This window comes from Capricornis sumatraensis, chromosome 2 (assembly GCF_032405125.1).
Source record: "Capricornis sumatraensis isolate serow.1 chromosome 2, serow.2, whole genome shotgun sequence".
NCBI lineage: Eukaryota > Metazoa > Chordata > Mammalia > Artiodactyla > Bovidae > Capricornis > Capricornis sumatraensis.
In genome coordinates, this window is record NC_091070.1 from 13,073,755 (window position 1) to 13,095,645 (window position 21,891).

A 21,891-nucleotide genomic window follows, 5' to 3' on the forward strand; every position below is an offset into this window, starting at 1 on the left:
ACATTTTTGGAAGGAAACACAAGAAACTATAAAATGGTCACTAGGGAGAGGATTTGTAGAATTAATATTCAGGAGTGGAGACAGACTTACTTTTCACTATATCTTGCTGTACAGTTTTTTTTTAATATATAAGATGACTGAGTGTTAAGCGTTGGGAGGGAAGATCTATATTTTTCTCCACATTGCATGTATCCTCTATATACACAAAGTAAGAGAATGAAACACCCTAAAACATTTTTTTTAAATTATGACTTTCTAAACCTCATATAATCTATGTAGAAGTAGGGATTAATCTTTTTCCCCAGATTAGAATTTCAGAGGTTTTGTTGTTGTTACAACTGAATTGTGATGCAGGGCCCTCAGATAGGTCTTGGTCCTTTGATCTCTAGGCAATGTCACATCCATACCGTAACAATAAGCAGGGGGAAACAGAGGGCAAAGAGGCTAGCATCTGAGTACTGATTATGTAGACCACTTTCATATGTCCTTCACATTGTCTTATTCAAATTCTAATCAGGACCTCGATTTAGGTTCCAGTCCTACATCCACTACTTCCAAGCTGTGTGAACTTCAAAGTTATTTAATGTCCTCTGGTTTGCTTCCTCCTTTGACAATGGGAATATAGGAATAGACTGTTTCTTAAGGATGGAATGAGTTACTACATGGGAAGCACTTAGAAAGGACACGGAGTATGGAAACAAACATCTCAGCTATTTTGAGTGCGGCTGTTAACTCACTTGGTCCTTTCTGCAGCCCTGAGAAAGTTGTCTTATCTCCATTTTCAGTAAAATAAAGAGACTTAAGTGCTAAACTCTTACAACTCATCTCAGTGATAAAAAGTTAATTGAGTGAGTCATTCCAGTATATATCATTTAATCCCAAACATCTAGCTGTAGAATTGCTTCTCTTCTATCTCCCAACATGAGGAGAGAATCAAGCAAAGATGTATGCCTTTTCACATTGATTAACAACAAAGAATTGAAAAAGTCTCTCCTACCATACGACCTTCGCCATGGGTGAAATCATAGTCAGTAACACTGAGAACAGTAACAATACTAATATTTACTGAGCACCTCCTACCAGGCTCTGTACTCAGGATCTGAAGTCTAGCACCCCATCAGATCCTGACAACACCCATTTGAGATACCTACCATCATTCTCCCATTTTACAGATGCAGAAACGGACATGGCCAGTAGTTAAGGAACCAGCCCATGGTCACACAGCCAGTTACGTGCCAGAGTAGGACTTGAACCCAGGGAGTTAGCTCCAGAGTCCATGTGCTTTGCCACCTACGGACATTCAGCACAAGGCTGTACCACCAGCACCCATGAGCTCATCTGTAATAACATGCTGGAAATCACGCATGTTCAACTTCCCAGTTCAAAAGCTAAATTTCTTAATTCTAGCGGACTGACCATGTGCAAAAGGAAAAAAAAAAACTGCAAGATTCTCAGGCAATCACTCAAGTGAGTGAGAAAAGAAATGAAAAATGTTTAATGGCTAGCAGCTTCTCCTTTCTAATCCCCATGAAACAACATGTGAGAGCTCTCTGTCATAACCTAACTTCAGCTTTCTTTGCATTTGGGTTAAATGCCTATGACCAAAGTTCTTGTAAAGGTTAATTATTAACGTAGAACAATAGGGGATCCCACAGGGACAGACTGAGGCTCAGCTCCATTGAACAATAAATGGAAAAAGAACTCAAACATCTCTACAGGAGGCAGAAGGATAAAATGAAAAGGGCCTTTGAAAAGAATGCAGCATCCTATGAAGAGGAACTCTTCTGTGAGAAGGGTATGGAACCAAGACTGGGACAGACAGTGAATAACTAGAATGCAGATTTCTACAGACACAGACAAGAGAATCCCAGCTGGGAACTGGCCAGACAAAGACTTCTCTCAAAAGCTCTTTGGAAATGAACTCTCTAGCTACTCCATGGCCCTGAAATTACTTGTCTATTTATTTGCAGTTTCCACACCTTTCCCAATGACAGCTGAGTAACCTCTCTGAGTCCCATTGTATTTATTTCCCAAGGCAGGAGACTCAATAGCTGTTTCAGAACTGTTCCCCTTTCCTTCCAGCCCCAGAGCAATTATCAAGATTAAATGGGATATTATACCTGGTAGAACAGAGAGAATCCTAAATGGTACATAAACCTAGGAACGCAATAGTACACCATGTTTTCCAGCAGTACTGGGGTACTATTGAAAACTGGCAGGGGCCTGAACTGATGTTCTTCTGAGGATCTCCTACCAATAAGAAAGGGACAGGAGAGCACCTTGTAGCCCAGTGATATTCAATTAAGAAGCTCCATGGTTGGCATCTTCACCTCCCCACCCCCAACCCCTGCCAACCTGCCCACTGCAAGACCATGGCATGGCCATGCACAACTGTAGCAGCACCTTGGGGAGGGCATGATGGCAAGAAACGCCAGTGCACTCCCTTACAAGGAAAATTAGTATAGTTGCTGTTGTTCAGTAGTGTCTGACTCTTTGTGGCCCCATGGCCTGCAGCACACCAGACTTCCCTGTCCTCCACTGTCGCCAGATGTTTGCTCAAGTTCTACTGAATCAGCGATGCTATCCAACTATCTCATCCTCTGCCGCCCCCTTCTTCTCCTGCCTTCATTGTTTCCCAGCACCAGGGTCTTTTCCAATGAGCTGGCTCTTCACATCAGGTGGCCAAAGTATTAGAGCTTGAGCTTTAGCATCGGTCCTTCCAATGAATGTTCAGGACTGATTTCCTTTAGCATTGACTGATTTCATCTCCTTGCAGTCCAAGGGACTCTAAAGAGTCTTCTCCGGCACCACAATTCGAAAGCATTAATTTGGTAAAGTATTTTCTGTAAATTCTAAATGGAAAGCCCTGCCTGATGACCGAACTAGGAAAAGATGTGGCAATGAGCACCTTGGTTGACAACTAGCCCCAAGGAGCAATGAGAGACAAAGCGGAAACAGCTCCCAATGGGAGATGCCACACAGCCTGGGATGACAGAGGCAGAGTGCCAAAGAGTGACAACTCCAACCTCAGGTTTATAAAATCTGCTGTTTGGACTTGCAGCTTGACCAGTTGTCAAGTCCTAAGGATCTCTCAAACTAGCCCCTTGCCTACTCCAGCAGGGCCAGACTCTGTCCACCACCATTTCGCCTCTGGATTTCTGCAACGGCCTTCTAATAGAACCCTCTGCTCCTTCCCCTCAAGTTCTCCACAGTTCCACAGCGAATTTTCCAAAGCCATTAAATCTGATCAGGCATTCCCTTGCTTAATAACCCTCAGTGTAGACAAGGATGATCTGTCCCTGTTTCTCTCCCAACTTGTTTCCCTTTCTTTCCCCCTATCCTTTCATTCTCTAATCCAGACAATTTAAAGCTCTTTGATTATTTTAATGATCCTCTTCTCTCCCTTGTGTCTGTCTGTGTCTGTGTGTGTGTGTGTGAGTCGCTCACTAGTATCTGACTCTTTGCAACCCCATGGATGGTAGCCCTCCAGGCTTCTCTGTTCCTGGGATTCTCCGGGCAAGAATACTGGAGTGGGTTGCCATTTCCTTCTCCAGGGGATCTTCAGAATCCAGGGATCCAACCCGGATCTCTTGCATTGCAGGCAGATTCTTAACCATCTGAGCCATTTGTTCCCTACCAAACACTCTTCTTGCTATGATCTACATCCAGTACACACTCCTGGTCCTCTGGTCTCAGTTTAGATGCTACTTTCTTGAGGAATCCTTTCTGACACGATGCGCCCCATAATTCTGACAGTCTTGTGGATGTTTTCCTTCTGCATACTATCTTCTATTCTTTGATCATGTGTAAGTATGTTTGTACAATTTTGAATCCTTTTCAAAGTGTTTTGATTTTGAATTATCAAATAAGATGTGCTTAGGACTCCTTATATATCAGAGGGTAGACAGAATGACAACCATAATCACAGAAAACTAACCAAACTGATCACAAGGACCACAGCCTTGTCTAACTCAATGAAACTATGAGCCATGCCATGTGGGGCCACCCAAGATGGATGGGTCATGGTGGAGAGTTCTGACAAAACATTGGCCCCTGGAGAAGGGATTGGCAAACCACTTCAGTATTCTTCCCTTTAGAACCCCATGAACAATATGAAAAGGCAAAAAGATAGGATACTGAAAGAGGAACTTCCCCGGTTGGTAGGTGCCCAATATGCTACAGGAGATCAGTGGAGAAATAACTCCAGAAAGAATGAAGAGACAAAGCCAGAGCAAAAACAATGCCCAGTTGTGGGTGTGACTGATAATGAAAGTAAAGTCCGATGTTGTAAAGAACAGTATTACATAGAACATGGAATGTTAGCTCTATGAATCAAGGTAAATGAGAAGTAGTCAAATAGGAGATGGCAACAGTGAACACTGACATTTCAGAAATCAATGAATTAAAATGGACTGGAAGGGGTAAATTTATTTCAGATGACCATTTTATCTGCTACTGTGGGCAATAATCCTATAGAAAAAATGGAGTAGCCATTATAGCCAACAAAAGAGTCCAAAATGCAGTACTTGGGGGCAATCTCAAAAATGACAGAATGATCTCTATTCGTTTCCAAGGCAAACCATTCAACATCACCGTAATCCAAGTCTGTGCCAGAACCACTAACGTCAAAGAAGATGAAGTTGAACGGTTCTATGATGATCTATCAGACCCTCTAGAACTAACATCAAAAAGATGTCTTTTTCATCATACAGGACTGGAATGCAAAAGAAGTCAAAAGGAGTAACAGGCAAGTTTAGCCTTTGAGTACAAAATAAAGCAGGAGAAAGACTAACAGAGTTTTGCCAAGAGAACACACTGGTCATAGTAAACACCTCCTTCCAACAACACAAGAGACTACTCTACATATGGACATCACCAGATGGTCAACACCAAAATTAGATTGATTATGTTCTTTGCAGCCAAAGATGGAGAAGCTCTATACAGTCAGCAAAACCAAGACTGGGAGCTGACTGTGGTTCAGATCATGAACTCCTTATTGCCAAATTCAGAGTTAACTTGAGGAAAATAGGGAAAACCACTAGATCATTCAGGTATGACCTAAATCAAATTCCTTATGATTATACAGTGGAGGTGAGAAATAGATTTAAGAGACTAGATCTGATAGACAGAGTGCCTGAGGAACCATGGAATGAGGTTCGTGATATTGTACAAGAGGCAGTGATCAGAATCATCCCCAAGGGGAATAAAAATGCAAAAAGCAAAATGGTTGTCTGAGGAGGCCTGACAAATAGCTGTGAAAAGAAGAGAAGTGAAAAGCAAAGGAGAAAAGGAAAGATACACCCATTTGAATGCAGAGTTCCGAAGAATAGCAGGGAGTGATAAGAAAGCCCTCCTCAGTGATCAATGCAAAGAAATAGAGGAAAACAATAGGATGAGAAAGACTAGAGATCTCTTCAGGAAAATTAGAGACACCAAGGGAACATTTCATGCAAAGATGGGCACAATAAAGGACAGAAATGGTATGGACCTAACAAAAGCAGAAGATATTGAGAAGAGGTGGCAAGAACACACAGAAGAACTATACAAAAAAGATCTTCATGACCCACATAACCACAATGGTGTGATCACTCACCTAGAGCCAGACATACTGGAATGCAAAATCAAGTGGGCCTTAGGAAGCATCACTACGAACAAAGCTAGTGGATGTCATGGAATTCCAGTTGAACTGTTTGAAATCCTAAAAGATGATGCTGTGAAAGTGCCGCATTCAATATGCCAGCAAATTTGGAAAGCTCAGCAGTGGCTACAAGACTGGAGAAAGTCAGTTTTCATTCCAATCCCAAAGAAAAGGCAATGCCAAAGAATGTTCAAACTACCACACAACTGCATTCATCTCACAGGCTAGTGAAGTAATGCTCAAAGTTCTTCAAGTGAGGCTTCAACAGTACGTGAACTAAGAATTTCCAGTTGGTCAAGCTGGATTTATAAAAGGCAGAGGAACCAGAGATCAAATTGCCAACATTCACTGGATCATGGAAAAAGCAAGAGAATTCCAGAAAAACATCTATTTCTGCTTCATTGACTATTTCAAAGCCTTTGTGTGGATCACAACAATATGTGGAAAATTCTTAAAGAGATGGAAATACCAGACCACCTCACCTGCCTCCTGAGAAACATGCATGCAGCTCAAGAAGCAACAGTTAGAACCAGACATGGAACAACAGGCTGGTTCCAAACTGGGAAAGAAGTATGTCAAGGCTGTATACTGTCACCCTGCTTATTTAACTTATATGTAGTGTATATCATGCAAAATTCTGGGCTGGATAAAACACAAGCTGGAATCAAGATTGCCAGGAAAAATATCAGTAGCCTCAGATATGCAGATGACACTACCCTTGTGGCAGAAAGTGAGGAGGACCTAAAGAGCCTCTTGATGAAAATGAAAGAGGAGAGTGAAGAAGTTGGCTTAAAACTCAATATTTAGAAAAGTAAGATCATGGCATCCGGTCCGATCACTCCATGGCAAATAGGGAAACAACAGAAACATTGAGAGACTTTATTTTTGGGGGCTCCAAAATCACTGCAGATGGTGACTGCAGCCATGAAATTAAGACACTCACTCCTTGGAAGAAAAGCTATGACTATACTAGACAGCATATTAAAAAGCTGAGACATTACTTTGTCAACAAAGGTCCGTCTATTCAAAGCTATGGTTTTTCGGGTGGTCATGTATGGATGTGAGAGTTGGACTATAATGAAAGCTGAGCACCAAAGAACTGATGCTTTTGAACTGTGGTGTTGGATAAGACTTTTGAGAGTCCCTTGGACTGCAAGGAGATCCAACCAGTAAACCTAAGGGAAATCAGTCCTGAATATTTATTGGAAGGACTGAACCTGAAGCTGAAGCTCCAATACTTTGGCCATCTGATGAGAAAAACTGATTCACTGGAATAGATCTTGATGTTAGTCAAGACTGAGGTCAGTAGGAGAAGGAGACAACAGAAGATGAGATGGCTGGATGGCATCACCGACTCAATGGACATGAGTCTGAGCAGGCTCCGTGAGTTGGTGATGGACAGGGAAGCCTGGCATGCTGCAGTCCATGGGGTCACAAAGAGTTGGACACGACTGAGTGACCGAACTAAACTCAACTGCACTGGACTTGCAGCTCATGCTTAGAAGGTCAGATAGTATAACAATTGTATACAGAATCTCAGGGCTAAGACACTGTCTTAGAACAAAACCTCTTGTATGTCTCCCTAATCTCTGATACAGAGGTACACAGGAACCATACCAGGAGTAAGGCAAGCTATGATAGCAGGAGCAATACAGTAAAAACAGTCACCAGCTACCAAGAGGCTATTATGTGCCAGACACTTTAAAAATGCTAATGTGCATCTTCCACATTAAGGAAGTGAAACAGGTAACATTAGCCTCATTTTGCAGAGATGAGGTTCAGAGAGGATCGGCACTTGTCTAACATCACAGTCCCTTAAGGGCATAACCAGGACTTGAACCCAGATCTCTCTGACTGCACTGAGGCAAGGTCATGTTCCAGGGGTGGCCATTTCTAAGCTCTCTAGTAGTGCAGGCTTACCCATAAAGTAGAAACTCCTTAAATCAGGCATAGAAAACCCAGCTCCATCCAGCCTTATTAAGCCCTTCCTATCTGGGCTGCCCTCTCTAATGGATCCCTACCCTTCCCTTCCCCACTTGGAGGCACCTGGAGGCCTCTGTGCGAACTCTGGTGTCAGGGTTTCTGCATACTTGCTCATCATGTAGGTTTCCCAGCCTACACTGCCTTCCTCTCCCCTCCAACCTCTAAATCATGATTCTGCACCAGGATCTACCCCCAAACCCACTCAAGGCCCTCTCTGACTACTCTGGTTCTTGCTCATACCCAACATTTGATAAGCTTGGAAGCCTTTTATTGCTTACCTATGATGGAGCTGTCTGCCTGACTGCCAAGACCATTGGCCTTGACTGGAAAAGAAACTGCTCTTCTTTTGATATTTGTTTATTTTTGGCTGTGCCGGGTCTTCGTTGCTACGTGCAGGCTTTCTCCAGTTGTGGCAAGTGGGGGCTACTCTCTAGTTGCAGGGGGAGTGCGTCTCATTGCGGTGGCTTCTCTTGCTGTGGAGCACGGGCTCTGGGTGCACAGGCTTCAGCAATTGTGGTGCACGGGCTTAGCTGCTCCGCGGCATGTGGCATCTTCCTGAACCAGGGATCGAACCCATGTCCCCTGCACTGGCACGCAGATGCAGAATCACTGGACCACCTGGGAAGCCCCAGGAGAGGTTATTCTAATCTACATGCTGTGCTTTTTAAACTCTTCCATGGTGCTCAAGGAACACAGCAAGCCCAGGAGTATGAATCTAAGGGGTAGCAGTTCATGGGAGTACTTAGAAGGTCAGACAGTAAAACAGTTGTGGACAGAAGCTCAGGGTTAAAACACTCTCTGAGAACAACTGACTCATTTCAAAAGACCCTGATGCTGCGAGGGATTGAGGGCAGGAGGAGAAGGGGACGACAGAGGATGAGATGGATGGATGGCATCACCAACTCAATGGACGTGGGTTTGGGTAGGCTTCGGCAGTTGGTGATAGACAGGGATGCCTGGCGTGCTGTGGTTCATGCAGTTGCAAAGAGTCGGACACGACTGAGCGACTGAACTGAACTGAACTGAGGACAACACCTCTTGTGTGTCTCCCCAATCTTTGATACAGAGAAACACAGGAACAATACCAGGAGTAAGACAAGCTATGATAGCAAGAACAAGACAATAAAAAGAGTCACCACCAATCAAGAACGCGTGGGAGTATTTTCCTCCCTATTCCATCTCATCCCGGGACACTCTGGACGCTGTTTTCAGCTTTCTGGGAATACACGTCCACATATTCTGCGGTAAACGCCACATCCCTGGGCTCTCCTGCAAGGGACCCAGAAAGAATCTGGGAGTGTGGGTTTGTGCCTGCAGTGCCCAGATGGCCTTGTGGTTCCATTTCTTCTGTCCAGGAAGAGCAGATTTACCACATGGCCTTTCTTTTCTCTCGTTTTTGAAGTACCTGTAATCCTCTACGTGTCTACATATAGGGCAATCTCAATTTAAAAAAAAAAAACACACCAGACCATCTTATAGGACTGTGACTCACAGGCCCGTGACTTGGTGACAGAGCGCCACTGTTCTGACCCAGGTCAGTGGAGGGTGTCTGAAGTCAGGACTCTGGGGGGACATCCTCGGGAGTATGTGGGCCCGACTAAACAGAGTGGTGAAAAGCCAGTGTCAGGGGCCTTGGGGTGGAACAGTGTTGACAACAAATTCCAGTAAAGCCTTTTGACTTTATACCTGTGTGCAGAGCAGTTTACATATGACCAGAAACAGACAAAGATTTACTCCCTACACCAACATAATCCTTTGACAATAGATAATAACGAAATGAGCTTTTTCTCTTCAGCTTTCAGGACTGTGCAGTTTCTAGATAAACCGGGGGGTAATCTTGTTATTGTGTGACATTTCTACTCTGCGTAAATAAATAAGAAGCCCTAGGAAAGCACCCTGCGTCTGGGGCAGTCACAGAATCACATACCCTACTTTCTCTCTATTACTTCCCCTTCCACGCTTCAGGCAACTAATGACTCTGGTCGGTCGTGATTTTCTTTCCTAGGGAGTGTCTACTCAACTCATCTGTCACTCAAAACATCCAACCTTGTTACCTTTCAGTAAGCACGGGTCTTACTGTTTTAAAGTAAACCTCAAATATCTTATCAGCAAAATATATGCATTACAGCTTTAAAAATCTGAACCAGCACCTAGTTGTAGAGGTGCTTAATAAATGCTCACATCTTCATTAAATCTGATGTTGGACTCAGGTGGCAGCGCAAGGCAGAGGTCAACGTCACGGACTTCCCGCTTCAGTAAGTACAGTGTGAGTCCAGCTCCACCCCGCCGGCTGTGTGACCTTGGACAATGGTTAACGTTCTTCACGTCGAAGACTTACAGGTAACGTATCTCCTTTCACAGGGCTGTAAGAGGTATGCGAGGTAATATGTCATAGCTACAAGGTGCTTTAGCAGTTTCTGGTGCTTCTCTTCATTTTGTTATTTTCTGTGAGAAGCCATAACGAGATCAACAGAGAGGATAGCCTGACATGGAATCATTAGAAAGGGAAGATTCCACTACAATATTGTAAAGTAATTAGCCTCCAATTAAAATAAATACATTACTTAAAAACAAAACGGACAGGGAAGAGTCCCTGTGAGGGTAAGTTCTAAGCCACATGTCCACTCAAGAGTCTAACGAACAAAATCGGGACTTCCCTGGTGGCCCAGGGGTTAAGAATCTGCTTACAATGCAGATCTCCAGTTAAGGAAGTAAGATTCCACAAGCCTTGGGACAATGAAGCCCCTGGGCTGCAAGTACTAAAGCTCATATGCAGAGAGTCCACGTACAGCTAAAACCTGATGCAGCCAAATTACGAAAAAAAAAAAAAAATTTGAATAGTTGCCTAGTGTGGCATTTATAAGATATGAAAACACCTAGTGGTTATCTATTCTTTGTCTTTTGCACATACCAGGCCCTTCTACAGATTTAGGATTCATAATCCTTAACATCATTTTCTGCCGCAGTGTACCACTGACCAAATTCCAACAGTGAACTTCTAGAACAAATGGGGCAGCAGATGGTCCTCTTAGCTTCCAAAGCCAGAGAAGCTGATATTTGGCATGGCTGAGGCCACATCTGCACCTCTGGTCTGGCTAACAGGGGTCAGCAGACTCACTTGCCTGCTGAGTTGCAGCTGACACCCAGGCTGGGGCCCTGAGCCCCCACCGCTGCATACTACAAACATCATTTCCAAGGTTGCTATTCTGCTCACAGCGCTCAGGGTCTGCCAAAGATAAAAACCAAGCCCCAGAAATAGAAAATGGGAATGGAGTTTCAGAATCACAAGGCAAGAGCCAAGAAATATGAGAGTCCTGAGGCTCAAAGTAAAGGCCGAAAAGACTCCAGAGAAACTTGAAACCTGTAGGAGAAATACTGGCAATTAACTAACTTGAGGTTTGACAGAAAACAACAAAATTCTGTAAAGTAATTATCCTTCAATTAAAAATTAAATACATTTTTAAAAAAATTTTTTTAAAAGTTGGGCAAACATACTGCCTATCACAGGAAACTCTCCTTAATGCACTGCAGTGACCTGAATGGGAAGAAAATCCAAAAGGGAGGAAATATATGTATATGTATGGCTGATTCACGGAGAAGGCGATGGCACCCCATTCCAGTTCTCTTGCCTGGAAAATCCCATGGATGGAGGAGCCTGGTAGGCTGCAGTCCATGGGGTCGCAAAGAGTCAGACATGACTGAGCGACTTCACTTTCACTTTTCACTTTCATGCATTGGAGAAGGAAATGGCAACCCACTCCACTGTTCTTGCCTGGAGAATCCCAGGGACGGGGGAGCCTGGTGGGCTGCCGTCTCAGGTCACACAGAGTCGGACACGACTGAAGTGACTCAGCAGCAGCAGCATGGCTGATTCATTCATTCATTCATTTGTTGTGTTAGTACAGTAGAAACTAACACAACATGTAAAGCAACTATACTCCATTAGAGATGAATTTAAAAAAATAAAATTTAAAAAGGCTTGGTGATCCAATAATCTGTGGGTCAAACAATACATATCTGAAAGCTGGATCTCAAAGACTACCAGTTTACAATCCCTGGTAGATGGTTCCCAGCTGAGCACCAGAGAATGGATGCTTTTGAACTGTGGTGTTGGAGAAGACTCTTGAGAGTCCCTTGGACTGCAAGGAGATCCAACCAGATCCTAAAGAGTATCAGTCCTGAATATTCACTGGAAGGACTGATGATGAAGCTGAAACTCCAATACTTTGGACACCTGATACAAAGAACTGACTCATTTGAAAAGACCCTGATGCTGGGAAAGATTGAACACAGGGGAAGAAGGGGACGGCAGAGGATGAGATGGCTGGATGGCATTACCAACTCAATGGACATGAGTTTGAGTAAACTCCGGGAGTTGGTGATGGACAGGGAGGCCTGGCGTGCTGCAGTCCATGGGGTCGCAAAGAGTCGGACACGACTGAGCAACTGAAGTGAAGGTTCCATTTGCAAGAGACTGACAGGAAAAAATAAAAGGGACAGAAAGCAAGCTGGAGTCATAGGAAGAATCCAGAAAAACTTCAGTACTTAAATTGAATCAGCAAAGTCCTCAGATCCTTCCTCATTTGAAAAAAAAAAAAGCTCGACGCAGAGAGAGGAACACATGAGCAAGCACTGCGCGGCAGCCAGTTAGTCTGACCTTATAAACCCAGGGCCATGGGCGCCAGCTCCAGAGCCACGTGAATGACGCAAGTCATCACCACTTAGCCTGAAGACTTAGGCAAGCATTTATTTCCTTGACGGATTCATTAAGAGAAAGCAATGACCATGTAAGTCTGTGGTCAACTACAGACAGAAACACTAAGTTTAAGACTTCCAATCTCTCAATTTTATTCTTCAGGAAAGAGAACTTTCTTAGGCTCTACAACATGCAGATTCCAGTAGTTGCAATGCGCAGGCTTGGTTGCCCCATGGCATGCGGAAGCATCCCAGACTAGGGATCAAACCTGTGTCCCCTGCATTGACAGGCAGATTCTTAACCACTGGACCACCAGGAAGTCTTAGGACTTTTATTCAGCTAAAAGGTTAATTAGGCACATGTGTCTATGTGTTCCACAGATAAGTTTTCCAGCCAACCAAATCTGTGGGGTATTTATACCATTAAAGTCCAGTCTATCACAAGAGGTAAGATGTACCAATTCAGGCTTTATCATTCTTCCAGAGCCTTCTAAGATTTTACTAAATTAATGAACCAAGAACATGGCATAGACAGACCATATACTTGGCATAACCAGAACCAGGCAAAGAAATAAGATGTGAATGTCCATATATGGGCCATAGTTCTCCAAGATAGGCCTTATCAGTGAATAGTGAAAAGGTTTGTAGATAAATTTAAGAAAGTTTTCCAGGTGACCCTTTAAGCCACAACTGGACAGAAAACTCTCCCATCTCTTAGCGCCATGTTAGCAAATATACGTTTCTCTTCTTCCTTTCTGGAAGATGGCATTGCTAACTGGTCTAATTCTATTCTACTCCCTTTCTCATTGAACCCAAATGAAGCCTCAGAATTCAAGGCAGTGCTCTATGAAGTTATCACCAGTCAAAGAGCTAAAACTTGAGGTGAACCCACCTATACTCTGGTCACTTTCTAGCATGAAAGCCAACATAACGTAAATGAAGATTAAGCCAGCTTGAAGTAAGCTTCCCTGGTGGCTCAGATGGTAAAGAATCTGCCTGCAATACGGGAGACCTGGGTTCAGTTCCTGGGTTCGGAAGATCCCCTGGAGAAGGGAACGGCAATCCGCGCCATTATTCTTGCCTGAAAAATCCCAGGGACAGAGGAGCCTGTGGCCTACAGTCCATGGGGTCACAAAGAGTTGGACATGACTGAGCGACTAACATTTTGACTAATGCAAATTAAGAATATTGGAAACAAAAAAAAAATCCATGTAAATATGTTAAATGACTATCTCCAGACCATGGAAGACAAAGGTAACATGAAATACAATCTGATATGAAAGGCTTGGAAATCTTGGAGGATGCTTTATATGAGTTACCTGTCACTCCAGTTAATGAGTGTGCCTAGCTCTGTAATCAGAAACTTGGCCCAGACTGTGTTTCTCTTCCCCCTGCTTTTTAAGGAATGACATTATAAACAGGCTGTGCATTTCTGACTGGGCAACTAATGGATCCCCAGTGTCTGGCACACAGTTGAGGCTCAACAAATTTAATACACTCTTAATTCTTGTTCTGATATTTTCTTAAGTACTACACAGATCTATCCCCATGAATGCCTATGTTTCTTTCTGTCTTAGAATATTTGACGAGGGCACCAACTTGACAGTGAAAGTTACATGTCACAAAGAGGGGAACTAAGATCAGCTAAGTAGGTGGTACTTCATTATGAAAAGCTCTAAAAATACAATCGTTACGCAGTTGGGGGAAAAGGAACCATTCGAGTAGAAAGGAAGCCTTTAGCAGTTTGATTAGAAAGGTGACAAAATTTAAAATGTGCCTTCCTGAATCACTAAGAATCTACTGTTATTTTTATTCCAAGGAATAGAAATGACTCTGATCCTCTTACTGTTTTCTCTGGGGATAAAATGTCCTTTCCTGCTTGAAACTCTTCAGTGGTTCTGTACCAACTTCAGAATCAAATGCAGACTTCTAAGCATTACATAAAAGTCTTCCTGATCTAGTCCGTCTTCAGCATCACCAGCCTTGCCAAAGTTCTGCGGTTCTTCCAATAAACCATCTCTGGCATAAGCCTCACCTAGATTCTCCATCTGAATAACTACTGCTCACATGAGAGGCACAGTTCAAGTATCACCTACTTCGGAAGCCTTTCCCGACATTCTCGCCCATTCCACTTCCACCCACAGTTGATTCCCTTCCCCCTGCTCCCATAGCTCCATAATCCGCTATTATAGAATTTATCATGCTGTGCTGTAACTGTCTGTCTATCTCCAGGAGACTGGGAGTTTCTCAAGTGGAAGACTTGGTGTTTTTCCTGTGTTTCCCAAGGTCTTTTCCAGTACCTGGCACAAAGTCAGTATATATATATATATTTTAGGAGAATGGGGAAGAATGGAGAGAAAGAAGGGCAAGGAAAATCAGTCTATATCCTGATGCCTCTAAGCCAAAGAGGACTTTAAGGCAAAAAGAAGCCTCTACACTCATTCTGCTTGACAGTAAGTGAGGAGACAAGAATATAGAAAACTGAAGTATCACACAGTTAAAAGCATCTGGTGGAACCATTGAATAGTCAGTTGCTTTCCCTATTGTGTATGCTTAGGAAATGTGCTTATATTTTAAGCTATAAATATGGAAACTTCTGCACCCTCGAATGGCAGCTGTCATTAGTTTGTGTGTCTTGGCAGAACATTAAGAGAAGCAGCAGCAAAAAGCCCAATTGCAAATTCTAGCAAGATGCTCCAGGAGGTGGCCTGATGAAGCTCAGCACCAGAACTGGCTCTCACTCTGCAGCCTGCTAAGAGATGACTGCTCACCTCTTTACAACCATGTAGACTGGACTGTCAGAGAAAACAGATTTTGAAACAATACCTCAGAGCCCTTATCCCCTGCACTCAGAGACAGGAAGAAAAAAAAAAAAAAGGAACAAGAATGAATCCCCAACAGTGAAGCCTTTGACCATAGCTAGCAACTTCTGGCTGCTACCAACTATCCTGCAAAAATATAGATTCCAAGAGGAATGCCAAATAGCTTTTGAAGAAGGATTTTACGAAAGGCCCAAAGGCAGAACTACGATAAAGGACTCAATGAAACAGAACCTTGAAGAAGTCTAACATAGGTGGCTGGCAACAAGAGCAGCATATCAGGAAAGCCACGAATTCCATGCAGCCCAGAAAAATCAAAGCAGTGGGTTCAGAACCACGGATAGTGACAGACAATTCCAAGAGGCGCTGACCAACACACAAGCTCCAGGAGGACCAAGATGGCAAGCTCACACAGGGGCTTTGCAGTTCATTCTCTTACAATGTGAAGCCCATTCATTTGTATAAATTACATATGGGCTTTATATAAGAGAGGCATGGCTTCCTGATGGCCCCCCACCTTTCTAAAAAGGGGCTCTGCTGTCAGAAGCAATTATCAGCTGTTTCTTGCCTGGCCGGCTAAGCAGCTCTGCTACCAGTCTGATAAAGGCTCTAATCAGATGGCCTTTCAAAGTGGTCCAGAGGAGCCCCTCTGCAATCAGCAGAAGGGGTAAGGAGAGTATAAGAAGAATATGCCAGGTTGGCAGGTGCCTGATAACAGAACCATTTCTAACCTTGTGCAAATGGGCAAATAAGAGTTGAATTCAAACTAACAGTAATATAGACAGAAATGCTAGAACTCAAGTGGATTTTTTTTTCTAAACAGGTGTCTGTACCCTTTGTTAACATCAAAATAAAGAGTTGTGGAAAAAATGAGGCCAACCTCCTTTGGAGGGCACCCTTTCAAGGAGATGGCCCTTAGTCCCAGGATTTACACCTGTCATCTGCAGAGAACCACATAACCACTAGATGTCCCTTATGCCACATAAAACCAACCTGACACGAGTTTCACTACCAGTCACACAAATCACATTTAAAGAAAGCTTTTCTAAGTCTTGGATCTTAGGTATCAACTATAATTCCTATCGTAATTCACTCCTCCTTATTTATATTTTGTCCATTTCTATGCATTTCAATAGTCTTTTACAATGAAATATTAAATTGCAGGCAGGTAATAGAGAACTATTATGAATTAAAAATCTTTTAGAGGTAAAAATAATAGAGAAATAGGCAGAGAGGACTATTTCAGGAAAGGAATATAGGGTGCCTAAAGGTACTCAAAGTTCATTATCACTTTTAGGAATCAAATAAGCTTCAATATAAATGGAGTAACCCACAAGCTCAGCTTAAATTCAGTTATCTTACATTGGGATCTTAGATTCAATGAAACTAGGTATGGCAAATAATTTTAATTTCACATGTCAAGCTTGATCAATTAAGAGAGGCTGCCTAGGGCACAAAATGGGAAAGATTGCCGGGCTGTGACCCATGGGCAATGCCTAATATGTTTGTGAAAATGGGGAATGGTGACTCCCACGATGCTGCATTTGCAGAACCTGAATGAACCGACTAGCTCAAAGCCTCCCAGACTCAGAATGACCACGGGCCAGGGCGACAAGGATGATGGGAAGAGTAGCAGTACTAGACACAGCAACAGCTAACCTTGATGGAAGGCCTTTCGTGGGACACATTTTGTTCTCAGTATTCTACACAAAGAATTTAATCCTCATATGACAGATAGCCAAACCAAGATACAACACTGCAATAATTCACCCGGACAACAGGTGACCCAGAACGTTCCAAGTCTACCTGTGGTGGATGGCCGCCCTCTTGGAGCCTCATATCAACCTGAGGAATCAGAGGTGGCATAACTAGGGTACTGGACTGCAAGCCTTGCAGCTGCCCAGCTTCCTGACCAAAGACAGAGCCCAGAGACAGCTACAGAAACACCACTTTATTGGCCAGAGGGTCTTACACATCTGCAGCAAAAGGTCCGGGAGCAACATCCCACTGTGCACGGCAGACAGCAGGTGGGACACGGCCGCCACCTTCCCTATTCAGGGGCGGAGGAGGCTGGGGAATTGACACCAGGCTGGCTCATCAATTACCAGGGAAACCAGGGCTGGGGCAGGGGGCAGGGACGCAGTTCCTGATTAAGGCCTGTAAGTAAGAGGATGGCATAGCCATGTGAGTGAAGCAGGGACTGGTTGAGCTGAAGATATATAAGGAGCAAGAAAGCAACCATCTTGAGTTGCCTGACCACACATTCCACCCCCACATGCCCTGCAGGACCCTAATAATATTGGTCACCCCTCTCCTGAAGTACCCCTGTGGTCAGGCATGTTGAGGTGCACTGTACCCAAAGACCACACATGCAAGACAATAACAGCAGCTAAAGAGGAAGCCAGGTACTTATTGGGTCAATTTTTCATGCAAGTCCAGAAGAGGAAAACAAGGGCATCTCACTGCAGACCCAGCCATCAGACTCATTTCACAGTGAGGCCACCATTGTCACCCAGTCTGCAAACAGAAAACCTCGGCTCAGACTAGGGATGAAATGGAAGTTTAGCAGGCAAATGGAAATTAATGGTGTTTCACAGGCACAAAACAGGGAAGATTATGATCATTAAGCAAAATATAAGCCACGGCAGCACTCCGAGATCACACCGCCCCTGCCTGAGGTCTCTGTCCTGGCCGGCACCCTCAGTCCCCACAGCTGATGCCAAGTACTGGCGAGGCGGATTAACAGCAGAGCGCAGGGTTAACATGATGGTGCCCTCCTCCAGTAGAGGGCCTGGACTAATCATCTCAATGGTCTTAAGTGGGGCAGGTAGAGGACAGGTGAAATCTAAGTTCTCTTCTACTCCTGTTCCCCACGAGGTGCAAATCCAAACCACCAGGGACCTATGCTCCTGCCCCACGGATTTATATAATGTGATCCCCCTGGGTGGGTCCTGTGGCTAGGGCAAACCTGAGCCACTGTCCTGACCGATAGTGGGCAGGGGTCCCTCAGTGGTTAGCGGTTGACCCCAGCTGGTTAACATGCCACAGGCACTGGGATGGCTGCTCCTGGGATGTTCAGTGACAGCAGCAGGGCTCCAGTCAGCCCCCTGGTCCTCATGGCAAGAGAGTGGGTTTCCCTCTCAACTGTTAAGGTAGTTTGATCATCCTTTCAATTAGCCAGAGATCAATGGAGCTGTGAACAGGGGAAAATGCCAGCATATATCATTTTTATCAGCCCATTCCTAAACTTCGTGGCTGGTAAAGTGGATTCCTGGGTCGCTATCCAATGTCCATGGTGGGGGGGAGGTGGTCCTTATATCATACACAGCTGTTTCAGACCCTGAATAATGATTTTCTGCATTACTTGATAACCCAGGTAGACCATTAGTAAGGTCTTCCACCTGCTGTAATGCTCTGTAGATGCATGGGGCTGGTGCCCATCACACTGTATGGCAGCTCTGCCCACATCCATAGCTGCCCCAGAGGCCCAACGATACTCTTACTACTTTGCTGTTGCCACAGGCCCCAAGCAAGCCCTTCCAGGTAACTGGCCATGTCCAACTCACAAGTCTGTCCCCCAAGTTAATATCCCTAAAGCCTGTGTCCATAACTGTTGAGGGGTCAAATAATATCTAAGTATTGGACAGATAACCTCAGTCCTTGAGACTCTGTCTGTGTTCACTAGCCTCCCCCGTGCAGTCAGATGAGCCAGGAGCTTGGGGCTGCTACTTTTCAATGGGAAAGAGACTCTGAGGTTTAAGAGGATGCCTCCAATATAATGGAAGAGAAATATATCTCCTGTGGTGGTCAGCTGCCACAGGGCCCTGCATGCTGGTGGACAGCCACCTCGGGATTACCCCTGCCATTTCCCATTCCCGTGCTTATCTCTTGACAACGCAGCATTCACAGGCATTCCCTCAGCCTCCTGAAGCACTCTTCACTTGCTGAGTGGCACCACATAGGCCATCAAGCCTTGCAACTGCCCAGCCTGGGGACCAAACAGTCACCTGAAGACAGTGACAGAGACACCCAGGGTTTATTGGACAGGGCTGGGTCTCACCTGTGCACAGAAATGGTCCTGGAGCAACATACTCACCATGAGCAGGAGGCAGAGCATGGCAGCCACCTTACCTACTCAGGGGAGGAGGGCGCTGCCATTTATAGGGGGTACTGACGTCAGGGTGGCTCATTAGAGTTACCAGGGAAACCAGCCTCTGGGGCAGGGGCCAAGCCTGAAGGCAGTTATGGATTAAGCCCTATCATTAAGAGGACTGGAGAGTTCTGTGAGTGAACCAGGGCCGGGTCAAGCAGGAGATGTCCAGAGCGCAAAAGAATGGCCATCTTGAGTGGCCTAACCATACCTAGAGTTAAAAGACATTTGCTGAAGTCGAACTATGTGGGCTCAAACATTTGCTCTGCACTTGGCCTTGCATAACCTGGACAGGTTATTGCGCCTCTGTGTACCTCAGCTTCCTCATCTTTGAATTGGGACGATGATAATAATAGTATGATTATCTTTAGGATTGCTGTGAAAACTAGAAGAGTAAGTACATGTAGGGTGTTTAGACGTTCTTGGTAAACGTAAGTGTTGGCTACTATTATCTTCAGTTTACAGAAGAGAAAAGGAGAATCAGAGATTTTAATATCTAAGGTCACAGAGCTTATTACATACTACGGCCAGAATCAAATGCAAGTTTGGCTTGAGAACCTGTGCTCAGTAACTATGACTACCCTGCCTCTACACAACAGAAGAAAACAATGTTTCCCTAAGATCTCTAGTATAATCCAGCTTCTCCAACTAGCTGGACCACAAGAGAATCGCTAGAAATGGGAGGCTCTCCTGCCTGAGGTTTGGGTTAGCGGGTTATGGTCAAGTAGGTACATCGAATGAAGCATGCTCAAGGCCCCTGTCAGAGCCCTGTGGAAGATTTCTCCTGGGATCCAGGCCCTCCCCAGGCTATATGCGAGAGGAGGAAAGGAAGTGTGCAGGAGCCAGGGTGAGTCTGTTTCCCAAACTCAACTGCTGAAGTTTGCTAACTCAAAACTTAGTGAAGACCCCATTCTGACTGTGTATGAGGGCCCATTCCAGAGCGCCTCTCTCTTGACCAGGCCTGAATTCCCCTCCCAGTGACCACCAACATCCCCTGTGACCTTCCTCGTGAGAAGGATGGCAAAAGTGACTGCTGGACACAGAAGAGCGAGTGCCAGGCTAGCCAAGCACATCTGTTCGCCCAGAACTAGACTGTGATCCATCCAAAAAGGGGCTAGGTCATAGGACCTGGCCACAACTGCGAACCTGCCCAGGCCTCCAGCCAGCACCTTGAGTACTTACTCAGCTCCTCAGTAAGTATTAATTGTTTATTTTCATAATGAGAATCAGGAACGTTACCCTAGCCACCTGTCCAGTGACATCAGACTGACCTAAATTAGATCCTTCTGACAGTATTCCCTGGCTCCTTCATGTGGGCCCTCAGTTCGGAAGCTGTTTACTCGTGAGGGATGTCTGTAAGCAAACCAAGATCCTGGAAGAATAAGCACTTGGAGTTTGCAAAGGGGGAAAAATTCTGTCTCTGTAGAAGGCTGAATTTTTCTTTTCTCCAAGATAATGGGCCCTATTGGCTAAAAACCTATAAAATACTACTGTATTGGAACAGTGAAAGTGAAGATGCTCAGTCGTGTCCGACTCTTTGCAACCCCATGGATTGTAGCCTGAACCAGGCTTCTCCATCCATGGGATTTTCCAAGCAAGAGTACCAGAGAGGGTTCCATTTCCTTCCTTTCCCTTATTGGAAGAGGGTCTTTGCAAATGTGATTAAGGCTCTTGACATGAGATGATTCTGTACTATGCTGGTGGGCCCTAAATACAACCACCTGTATCCTAATAAGAAGAAGAGGGAGATTAGACATACAGAGAGAAGACGATGTAAAGGTGATGGCAGGGTTGGAGACACGCGGCCACAGGTCAAGGGTTACCAGCAGCAAGAGAAACTGAAAGAGGAGCAGTTCTGCCCAGCAGGTTCTGGGGTGCGGTCATGGGAGGGGCTTGCTGACCTCTTGAATTCTGCCCAGTGAAACTGATTTTTGAGCTTCTGACTTCCAAAACTATAAGACAATAAACTTCTGCTGCTGTTTTAAGCCACTGGTTCATGATCCTTTGTTACAGTAGCCAAAGGAAACATACACACTCACTCTCCTCATTCCCCAGCCCCTGTTAGAGTCTGCATTGCAATTCTCCCCCCAGGGCAAGGGCTACCTGCTTTGATGCCTGCCATACAGATTCCTCAGGTTTGTTTTTGTTTTGGATTTTTTTAAAAATTTTCAGGATAATTGCTTTACAATATTGTGTTGGTTTCTGCAATACAACAATGCGAATCAGTCATGAGTCAATGTATTTCCCCTCCCTTTGAAGCCTCCTTGCCAATGTCTCTGTCTATCCCACACCTCTAAGTCGTCCCAGAGCACTGGGCTGGACTCCCTGTGTATATAGCAGCTTCTCACTAGCTAGCTATTTTACACACCAGTTCAGTTCAGTTCAGTTCAGTCGCTCAGTCATGTCCGACTCTTTGCAGCCCCACGAACTGCAGCATGCCAGGCTTCCCTTTCCATCACCAACTCCCAGAGCTGGCTCAAATCCATGTCCACTGAGTCAGTGATGCCATCCAACCATCCCAGACTCTGTGGTCTCCTTCTCCTCCCGCCTTCAATTTTCCTAACATCAAGGTCTTCTCCAATGAGTCACTTCTTCACATCAGGTGG

The 21,891-nt window shown here is 44.7% G+C and overlaps 1 protein-coding gene across 4 annotated transcripts in view; it reads right to left on the reverse strand.

The window, feature by feature from the left end:
* NRXN3 (neurexin 3) overlaps positions 1–21,891 on the reverse strand; it is a 1,763,013-nt gene that overhangs the window by 1,270,474 nt on the left and 470,648 nt on the right. The gene's annotated exons all lie outside the window — the stretch shown is intronic.